The sequence below is a fragment of the Pteropus alecto genome, unplaced genomic scaffold (assembly GCF_000325575.1).
Source record: "Pteropus alecto unplaced genomic scaffold, ASM32557v1 scaffold65, whole genome shotgun sequence".
Lineage (NCBI taxonomy): Eukaryota > Metazoa > Chordata > Mammalia > Chiroptera > Pteropodidae > Pteropus > Pteropus alecto.
In genome coordinates, this window is record NW_006439191.1 from 2,146,891 (window position 1) to 2,158,675 (window position 11,785).

Below are 11,785 nucleotides of genomic sequence, written 5' to 3' on the forward strand. Positions count from 1 at the left end.
GAGGAAGAATGCTTTGTATTCATGCCAGCAATTATCTCATATATTTCATTGTAATGCAAGCAGCCAAGCCCTGGTAGTTAACGCAATAAAGAGAAATGAATACATCCCTGTCCTGTTATCTTTCAGATCCTGTGGATCTGTAAAGGCTGTATGGAGGAAGAGGAATGTTAGACAAGCAACTTCAGTAGGAAACGCCAATGCTCGGAGTGTTAGGAGCTCGAACCACTTAATTTCTCCGTGGTTTGCTATGCCAATCACACATTACCCGGTGAACAGAAAGCTCAATGTGTTTTTCACCTGTGACAAATTAGACGCTTTAATTTTAACTTTTAGAATTGTAATAATCTTTAACAATTTTTCTAAGATTATTATTTGTGAACAACTGTTCTCTCACTTTGTGAAGATGAGTGTTAGAGAAAACCACGAAAAGTACAAATTACAATGACAGAAAGTAGATCTGTGGTTGTCAGAGTGGGGGCAGGACAGAGGCCATGTGAAGGATTACAGAGGGGCATGCCGAAATGTTCAAAGGTGATGAATATGTTCATTCTCTTGGCTGTGGTGATGGTTTCACAGATGTACCTATGTGTAATGTATTGTTTGTTAACTGTAACTCAATAAAGCTTTTTAAAAGTGGTGGGGGGAAATGACCATTAGAAATGAACCATTCTGTAACCCCTAATAATACCAGAAAATCCTCCTCAATGGAAGGCTGTTGGCACCTGGAACTGCTCCATTTCAGCATCACTAAAAGTAGGACAACCAGAAATTGTGGCCTCTTTGTGAAACACTCAGTACCACCTTTGAATGTATTTGGCCAAAAAAATTTTGAATCTCTATATAATTAAGCTTCTAGTCTAGAGCTAACATGCACTTCTAAGAATAAGAGAAATGGAGGTATGAAGTGATGAAATAAGAAAACAAAGAGACAAATCCAGACTGTGGAACAATCTTCAAGACGACCGACCTAGTTTCCACACAAACCAATGGCATGAAAAGGGGCCTAAGGGGAAAAGGGTCTGCTCTGGATGGGAAAAAAAAGGCTAAAGGGATTAAGCTAAAAGGAACCTCTAGAAAATTTCTATTAAGGCAGTATTTCCCCACTTCTGATTATAGACTGGGTATGAGATGATATCAAGGAGCCACTGCTAGTTCTGTTAGGTGTACTGTACCATCATGCTATGCAAGGAAATGTCCATATTTAGATTCATTTTTAAAGACAGAAGAGTGAATACCACGATGTCTTAGATTTTTCCTGAACATTCTTCCAAGACTTTTTAAAAAGGTAGGAAAAATAAATGTGGCAAAACCTAAATGATCAGATAAATCTGGCTAATGGGTATGGATTTCCCTTCATACAAAAGTTATTTTGTACATGTTTCAAATGTTCAAAAACTTTTAGTGAAACCAATTTCTGAATGAAACTGAGTAGAATTTAGCAATATTATGAAAGTACATAATTTTCTATAGGAAAAAAGTATATACATAGCTAACTAAATGGTTATATTAAAATTCTGACCGACTTAGTATACAGGTAAAGGATACTTGAACTGTCATTACATATCCAGTTGATGTGCTTATCTGAATATCTACAGTGTGATCACAGGAGTAAATAGACTTTTAGAAGGTCAACAGTCATTGTCCATAATAAGCACAGCATTCTCATGCATGTCAACAGCAACTTCTGTTCCCATTTTTTTAATTCCTACTGCATGCCAGGCACTGTACTAGGCACTTTACAATTATGTCTAATTCATCCTACAATCATAAAAGGTTGCTGTTGCTGCCATTTTAAAGAAGAGAAAATTGATGTGCAGACTGTAACTTGCCCAAGGGCACAGTTCCCAGGGCTTTCTAAATATAAAGACCAGAGTCTTCCCACTATTCACAGAATAAGAGTTCTGCTAAACTTTATTTCCTACAAATGTACATACATTTACTGATTATGCAGATTCTAATATGATTCTTGCCATAGAAATAAACAAAGATGACCAATATGCAGAAGGCTGCAAAGAGTATTTTGATACATTTTCAAGTTTGTCCAAACGGACAGTGTAGTACTGTGAGGTGTCTTTGTGTCACCAGTCCTGTCTGGATTCAAATGCCAGATCTGCCACTTACAACCTAAGTGACCTTTGGCAACTTAACAACTCAGAGTCTCAGTTTTGACATCAGTGGAATCTGAACAGCGATACCAAATGGTTGTTGTAAAAATGATGGCGAACAATGGAAGATGAAAAGCTCCTCTAGTGGCCAGGACGTCACTAAATTCTAAATGTGAGCACCCTCCTCTTACCCACCTTTTATGATGTGTGCAGAAAGGAACAATTCCACTCATAGCTGTTCTTAGAATGCTAGCCCCCACTGCCATTAGCAGAAGGAACCATCTATTGCCCAATACATTGCTTTTCTTGGCCCAAGGCATGATTGCTTGAATCTTTCCATATAAAATTTTGTTTTAACTTAAACATGATATATGTCAGGGTTGTACTGCTATTCTCAAGAGTGACTGGCAATGGGCAGCACCATTTACCTTCAATGCAATGTCACTTAAGCCACAGCAGGGGAGACTGCTCTATCTGCAGTGTGTGGATCCTGCCTTGTACCCTTCTGTGTTAGCGACACTTAGGCTGAGTGAGGGAAAGCCTGCTCCACACAGGCCACATTTACTGGCAGTCAAGACAGCGAGCCCTGACAGGCAGAAAAACCTAACAGCCATTTGGAGGAGGACTTTTTTAAAGTTTTTCTATGATGCTATAACTTAGGTAGCACTGAGTTCTGGCATCTAAGGTCTTGACCTATACATATTCTTCCAAAGACCTCTAGATGCTTTGTGAGTTAATATTTAGATCCATATTAGTCCATGGGAAAAACTCCGTGAGGATAAGGACATACTCTACTTTGTCAGAGCCAGAAAGAAAATTAAAATGCATTTTCATAAAAAAATATCTGTGAGCTTTATTTACTAGTAACTCACTATGATGCTAGATTTGGCCAAAGAGTTAAAAGTAAATTACTTCAAAATAAATCTAGGGCATCTACCTCTCTCATCTCTGAAAACGTATTTATGTTCAAAAGATAAATTTTCTACTTTTAATTAGTTGCCATTTTGATGTCAACCTCTAGACAGCATAAAAGGGATCAGCTCACAAGAAACTGAGTATGACAAAAATCAAGGCATCTGAAACACAAAATGCCACCTTCTTTACTTGGAAACTCCCAGTTCTTACTGTCATATTTGGAATGGTGAGCGGGAGATGAAAGACAATTACAGACTACCACTCTCGAGGAAGGCTTCTCCATTTTCACATTCCAGTAAGCTGGCCACCAGAGGTTTGGCTCAAGAGAGTGAAGGCTCGCTATACGCACTGAGTAAATCTACCAAGTTCCTCAAGGGGTGCTCAAGATACCTAGATACCTTACATAGCTCAAAAAGTTGCCAATATTTACACTGGAAGTCATCACTCACCACAGATTAAGACAAATCAAGAAGAAACTTCCTGAACTGCAAAGGATAGGATAGAAAGTTCACACGTTACATTGGCTCATCGCCCCAGAATGAATTGAAGTCTCTGTGCATCTTTATGGGTATGGAAAACAAATATAAAATAATCATATGGACCTTAGTTATATACAGTAGAGAGCAATGAAAACACAAGATAATGGTGTAGGAATTACATTATTTATGAAATGTAGTAGGGGCAAGTGTTTGCAAGCCATATTAAGATGAAGAAAGGGAACAGTTTAGAACTGTAATCATTTATTCATTCATCACTAAAACAGCTGTAAAGTCTACTGTCATGCCACCCTGAACAAGCCCGATCCCATCTGAACTCAGGAGCTAAGCAGGGTCGGGCCTGGTTAGCACTTGGATGGGAAGACTACCTAGGAAAACCAGGTGCTGAAGGCGTAAAAATTTGAAAAATAAGGGATGGTAAGCTGACAAGGTCTTTGCAATCTGTGAGGTCAACAAGAGTTGCTTCGCCGAAAAAATAAAAATAAAATAAAATGAAATAGCTGTCAATGTCTACGTAAAAATCATGCATAGTTATTAGAGATTTTGAATCTAGGAAGCCAGTATCAAAGGCTCTGAGTTAGCAGGCCTTGGAAAAGACACTAGAAATCTGAATTTTTAATAAGCACCCCAAGTAATTACAATGCCCATGGTCCTGAAATTGTATTTTGAGGAAAAGTGAGTGGGGCACAACTCTCAGTGAAACTAAAAGATAAAACCCAAAATTTCAAATAAATATGGACAGTCTGCCATAATCAGTGGCAAACAACTAAAGGAGTAAGTTTGAAAAACCAAACTGGAGAGCAGAGGCAGAGCCAGCCATCACGGTCTATTTCCTCAAACTGAGGGACACACTGAGGTGCAAATTCCAAGTTCTTTTTTTGCAAAGGAAGAGCAGGATGTATGTGGAAGCACCAGGAGCTTCACAGGATTGGACGTGCCTGTGAGAAGGAAGATGACATAGCCCTTTAGATAAGCTAGATCTGAAAGCAGTGGCTGCCAGTGGGGGAAGAGAAACTATGTAAAGTGGAGAAATGTTCACTAACTGCCTATTTACTTTGACTTGGAAAAAGTTTAACAAATTCACATGAAAAATTCTGGATGAGAAAAATTCCATCTAATCTAGAACATGGTTTTGACCCTTCCCCAGCTTAATCATTCTGTAACGTCTGATCCAGGAAGTACTCATCTCTTTCAAAGATGAGTAATCAGAAAGAAAGCAAAACAGGAACTAATGAAAGATATCATAAACAAAAAAAAAGAAAGAAAGAAAGAAAGAAACAAGAAAAATAAGAAATAACCCTTGATCAGAAACCTTTGGCCATGTAGCAGACAAAAATTGTCACCAATTTTACCGTGAATTTTTAAAACGCAGAAAAGCAATTGCATCTATGAAACAAGAGCACAGTGCAGAGATGGAAGAGCTCGGAGTGCAGACAGGGGAAAAATAAGGAATGAGACATGACTAGCAGAGTTAGAGAATGGGGGAGGAGGACTGAGGTGGTAACAGAACACGGAGGGAGGTCAAAGCAGAATTAGAAGAATCACACAGAACAGACACAGGTGAAGATATAGAAAAAGATACAAAGAGGAAGTGAGGAAGTGACTAAAATGAAATGCTAGTAATGTTTTAAAAGAATTAAAAATAATTATTGAGGGATGATCTATGCATAACTTGCTACCCGAAGGGGGGAAATAAACAACAGAGCAAAACACTATTATGTAGAGATATAAATGAAGAAAAAAATATTCCTAAAAGGGAAGAAAATCTTGAAGGTATACTGAAAGGTTTGTCATGTCCCAAGGAAAACTAAGAATAGCAAACATCAGGAACAGTGTAGGCAAGTCTACACACTTCAAAGACAATGAAAATTGTTTGAGCAGCCAAGCACAAAATGATCAAAGTACCTAGGAAGACAATAAAATCAGACTGGCCTCCATGTAGTCCACAAATAAATCCAACTTTAGAAGGCAGTGGACAATTTCTACAAATTACTGAAGCATGAATGCATGAATTAAGAATTTTATGTCTAGTTATATAAATTTGCTGTGATTTCTTTGCCTCTGCTAAATAAATACTCCATTTGTAGGTAATTTTGAATAAATATGTTTCTGTTCTTCTTAAAGAGGATCCCCAAAATTGTGTAAGGTTCTCCAAAACAGGATCTGACACCAGGGAGACCATAAGAAATCCTACTTGTAAGTACTTACTTGCTGAAGCGCATGTTGGCTACCACGGCCAGCATGATGGAGGCTTCTCCTCTGTCATCTAAATCTCTTGGGAATGCCTCTAACTGGCAGAACCAAACCAGAACCTCGCTGGCAAGGGAACCTGGAAAATATAGTTTCCCTAGAATACTAAGGCTAGCACTGAAAGCCAGGAGAATTAGGTCAACTACTCAGAAAAACAGTTTAGTTAACCAAAGTAGTGTTATAAATTGATGATGAATTCATATAAGTACCTCTTTAAATTACAGGCCACTTACTCATCCATCTCATATAAACTCATGTTTAAGATTCATTGAAAGTATCAGCAATATCAATAAAAGTATCAGTGGCACCTTCATCATTCTTAAAAACTGGGACATCTAACTATTAAGTGGAAAATGGAAAGGTACCATCACATAGCAACCGTATCTTTTCCCACAACCCTCCTTTCTCCCTAACACTGAATGAAATTGTGGGTAAAACCGAAAACTACTGGGGTTACTCTTGAATAACAGGAAGTTACATCTTGTCCCAAGGACATTCTCCTGTCTCGTGTCATACTCAAAACTGCGAACTTCACTTAAACAAGCTTCTAGGTAAAACCGAAAACTATTGGGGTTACTCTTGAATAACAGAAGTTATATCTTGTCCCAAGGACATTCTCCTGTCTCGTGTCTTACTCAAAACTGCGAACTTCACTTAAACAAGCTTCTTCCCAAACTTGTCTGGCTCCATCTACTTTGAGCCAGAAGACAATGGCAAAAGGAAAGGAAGGTATTTTATCCCTTTCCAAGGCTTGGAATGCTTCCCCTTAGCAAGACCCAAATGTGATTTCTGATCCTCTAGTGTTGGGGCAGGGGATAGGAAGAGAGGGGACAGTCGGACACAGGATGGTTCTTGCCTGGCACCATCATCATCTAGAAGTGGCCTGGATGGCATCTAAAGCTGACATTCTCTTCTGGAGGACATTGCAAGTTCTTTGGAGGCTTTCTTATCACAAGGACTGTCTCATCTGCTTTTCTGTTAATATAAGTAATGCCCTCTCTGGCCAGCTGCATGTGATGTCCCCGTGCCCCATCGCTCGCCCCTCAGAGCAATTCTGAGACAGAATCCTTCTGAAAATGATCCCAGGCCAACACCACGCAAGAGTGGCAAGGTATAGAGGCAGGCCTGACTACCCCATTAAAGTGGTCTTACTGTCATAACTCATTTCATCATCATGACAACAATGAGGCAGATACTAGTGTCCCTAGGTAAGAAGCAGGAAACTGAATGCAGATAGTTTGTTTACACAGCTACAAGTTACATGCGGCTCCTGGCAAAAGAAAAAAAAAAAAAAAAGTTTGTAGCTCTGACTCAGGAGTCCGTGTATTTAACCATTACCCTCTAATGAAAAAGCAAACTTCTAAACAGGCAGGACTGGATTTTCATTAACTAGCAACAGTGGGGGAACAAGTAGACCTGCCTGAGATGTCCTTACGAGACAAGACGGGCTGTGAGCGAAAAGGAATAAAACGATTTCACACCGAGCAGCAACTCTCCAGGTAAAGTCACGTCTCAGCCTAGACCGTGAGTGGGCAAGGTCTCCTCGCACATCTCCACTTTTTTTCTCTCCTACTCTGACTTCTAAAATTACTCTCCATCAGTCTATACAGAAGCACAAGTTAAGAAAAATTTAGAGGTCAAAGAGATGACTCAACATAGATCTCAGCCAGATTCATGAGTAGTAAATAAAAAAAAAAACCCAAAAGACACCCCCCCTAAGACCCAATACCTCAGGCAGAGATGGCAATTCCATACACTGTCAGGGCTGTACTGGAAACAGGCTGCCCCTGAATGCCGGCGTGCCTTACACCTAGAGCGCATCTGCAATGTTAGTCCAGCCCCCAGAACTCGCAGGCTGGACTAACAGAGAACACAAAAAATGCATCTCCCCAACTCACTGACATGCACACACTCATGCACAGACACAAGGTGTTCACTTTTATTTTTAGTTAAAATATGAACAAATTCTGGGAAAACTTTATAGAAATGATGGTTTATTTACTGCTGCTTGAAACCGAGAAGTATGTCATGTCTTCTTAGAGGGAGACCCCCTTGAGGTACTACGAAAATTGGGTTGTTTCCAAACCTTTCTTCTGAGGTGCTTGGTCCCCAAACACCTCCACTCGGAGGTCCTTTGTTACAGCTCAGGCCTAAAATCTGTAGGTGGTTCCTAACTCAGGGCATGCTTGGGGTGTTTGAATTTGCACAGTCACATCGGGAAATCTTTCCTGTAAAGGCTCGCCCTAGCCTGGTGGCACATTTTCATTAGGGCAACACTGAAACTGTTTTCCTGCAGTGCAGACTCAGCTCTGTCCGTTAGAAAGCAGGTCACTTGGCTGCCCTACTGAGCATCCCCACAACCAGCCAAGGCGAAGGCAGAAATGACTCAGCATTCAGCACTGACTAAAATGGTCCAGAAGTCTGTTTTCCAAGGTAAATGCCAGCACCCTCATAGCTACACCTCGACTTTTTACAACACCTAAGATAAGCACATGCTGACCTCATTATGGAGCTATCAACTCCAGTCAGGTACTTAAATGTTTGTGCACTGGGCACATGGTAATTCACTTTCTCAACAGTAAGTTATATAGGCTTCATCATAAATAAGGCAGACATGAAAATAAACAAATTGGCAACATCACCTTAATTGTACCACATAGAATAAATATTGAGCACTGCATCCCACAGCTCTCTAACAAATAATTACTGCTGCCAATTTAGCAGGGGAATTTAGCTTTGCAATTTTGCTATGTAACTACCATTTCTTAGGCTCTAAATAGAAAAAAAAAAAAAGTGTAGAGGCTCCTGTGCCTGTTAGTCGGTGATAAACTTTGCGCCTTTATATGTGCACAACGGGTCCTGAACTGCGGAAACCCTAAGAAAAATTCTTGAATATATTTGTTGTTTCTATGTGATTTTTAAGCCATACAATGTACTGTCCCTCTATTATAAGCTATCCAAGCCACAGCTCTTTTCTGATGAGATTCTTGCCAATATGTCAGAACTCAGCATATGACATGAAGGGTGTGCAAATAACTCAAATGTCTAAGTAAAGGGAGCTGTTACAAACACCTTTATATTTTAAGTGATTTTCACATTGATTTGTATCCTATAACATCCCTGAAAGTTAACATTTTTTTTCTGAAAATAACAAAGCATGCCAATCAAGAAGAAAAGAATATTTATTTCATTAACAGATGTCGTCACTACGAAAAAGTGTGAGCTGAAAACCTTATGTTTATAATATTTAGAAAGTTCTTTTACTGTTGTCAGGTAAATGCAATATATATATATATGAAAAAAGATTAATTTATTTGACAGTCGCTACAGTTCCATTAATGTTACAAAGTAAATGACGGGATAACTTGCCATTAAAAGCTGTCTGTCTAGATGCAGTGAATATAGCCACGCCTTAGAAAAAGGAAAAGCTATTCAATTCATTCCGAGAATCTCTTCTAGGTTACGATTATGTATCCTTATCTACTTGATTCATTCTTACCTAATTTGTAATTTAATGATCGAAACAGAGAACAAGTCTTTAGACCACAGGAAGCATGTCGGCTTCCATGGATGGCAAAAGGAGCGCGTGGACAGCGTCCCTGCTTGGGAGGCCTCCCCTGAGACCGAGGCAGAGAAAGCTGCCCCGGCTCCTGGCAGCTCTCAGAGGTCACCTTCTGAGAAGAGGGATCCAGAGGCTCTTGGTACTTCCATCTTTTACAGACAGGGGCTTCCCCGTAAGCTTGCATGCTTGAAGAAAATTTCCGAAGCCAAATGGGTTCAGAAGCACGTCGGGTGAGGTACTCGACTGCCTGGTAAGCACTGCTGCTTTCGTCTTCTTGTTTAACCTGTCTCCTACCACCTCGCCGCCCTCTGACGTACCACCGTACCTTGCATAAAGGTAATTAGAGATAAAGCAAATGCCTAACCCTGAAAACCTACCCACCTTACCAGGATGGCTTACTGTAACCATCTTACTCCCAACAAGGATGGCTCGACTGACGTTTCTGAAGTTAGAATTTTCATTTATTTTGAGAAAATTCAGAGATAAATCAATAGTATGAGCAGACATAAAACATTTAGTCATCAAACCTGCTAAATGTTCAAAGGATGAAGATATTTAAAAGTCATTCTATCTTCCTTTGTATTGCTAAAGAAAACGTTAAATTGTTAATACCTGACTCTTATATTTGACACAAAAAGAATTCCTAAAAAATGTTTAAGTAAAATTTTATTAGGTCACTTAAATATCCTTTCAAAGGATTAATATGCTTGTGTTAATAGCAGTACAATGTTATATAGGAATACTACAATAACTACACTCAGAGCTTGAAAAATATTTCTTCTCACGATACTTCGTATATAGTGAGGTGATTTTAAAATGATTATTATTCTAATAAGCTTTAGAAGTTATAATCTTATTAGAATAAGCTTCATAAGCCTTTCACCAATAAAACTCATTGTTTGGACTGAATTATAGTGTGATGAGTTTTGAACAAAACTGGCACTTCTGAGTAATAAGTACAAACAGAGATTCACAATTACTTCATATACAAATTTTGAAAAACTGAACATTGTATTAGAAATGTTATCTAAAATTTGAGACTGATCTTAGACATGAGATCTAAGAATTTAGATCATGAGTATCTCCCACAAGTCATCAAAGTAAAAATTCATAAGAGCTTAATTTACACGGTAACCTTTTTTTCAAGAAAGCTCTAAAATGAAGAAATAATTTACAAGTGACAAACCTTACCCTAAAGATCAGCATAAAAATAACCTTTGACGACGTTAGCAGGTCCAGGAGTGGGTGGGTCTAGGCGTCCACACACTAGGAGACACCGTCTGTCCCCTCCCCGAGCTTAGACTTTACAAGGGGGCTTTCCCAACCAGGTGAGAAACCTGTCGATGACCACTTCCGGCTTAGACTGCCTATTCATCACACCCAGCAGAAAGAGGGCACCTTTTCCTGATACGCCAGCAAAGCCCCCACGGAGGACTGGTTTAGCCAGGCCAGAAGTTAGAGGTGGGCCGGTCCAAACTAGGCCACGTGGGCCAACAGCGAGCAAGGTAAGATCCGCCAACAATAAGTCGGGTCCTCCTAACTGACAAAAACAGCCAATTCCCCAAGAGGAAGCCCCTCAAGGGTACAGACCAGTCGTGCATCACTCAGCGCCTCCCAAAGCTGGCAGTCGGCAACCACCTCCTCTGGCTCATCTCCTGCTCTTCCACTTCCGCCGGAATGCCACAGTTAGGGGACTGGAGGTCTACCCAGGCTAGTGGAACTCCGCCACCTACTTCCCCAGGGAAGTAGAACATCCCTGAGCACAAGTGGTGCATCAGGCTTCTAGGCGCCCAGGCTCCCATGGCGGGGGGCACGAGGTGGTGGCCGGGATGGGGGCGCTCCTGCTCTCATTACTCGAGTGGTGAGCATCCCTCTGTGCATGCTCAGACTGGGTCGTCACACACACCAGGGCTCAGATCGCACAGCCAAGAGATCCGCTGGGCAACTTCCGGTATAACTGGGCAACACCCGGTATAACTAGGCAACACCGCCACATGACTGACGCTCATTGAGCAGCCTGCTGCACGCTCACAGAAGTCCACGAGCACTAAATGCTCCACTATCACGCAGAAAATAAGGCTCTGTCCCGCGGGGGGAGGGGAGGGGAGCGAGGGGGACAGGAGAGAGGTCACCCTCTTACTGCCCATGGCCAGAGCCCAGCCCCCACCTGTGCGCCGGGGAAGGGCCTAGGTGCTTATCACCCTCCTCCTGGCCCCCAAAGGTCTCTGTGCCCCTCTGGAGCTCCCTCCTGTCCCCTCAGGGGTGGCAGATCAAGCACATACCAGCATCAGGGGGAGGGGCCAGCACCCAGGAATCTGTGCTGATCTTGGCCAAGGGCCCACAGGTGTCAATAAAGTGCTGTCCAAAGGGGGAAGTAATTCTAGGAATCCCTACAATTCCTGGATATCAAAAAAGTCTGTAAAGTTCTAAATGGTCGAAACCAACTTCCTCCATTT

At 41.0% G+C, this 11,785-nt stretch overlaps 1 pseudogene; it reads left to right on the forward strand.

Annotated features, from left to right (window-relative positions):
* The first annotated feature begins 3,790 nt into the window (after window positions 1–3,790).
* Window positions 3,791–3,910, forward strand: LOC112483266 (annotated as a pseudogene).
* The last annotated feature ends 7,875 nt before the right edge of the window (window positions 3,911–11,785 follow it).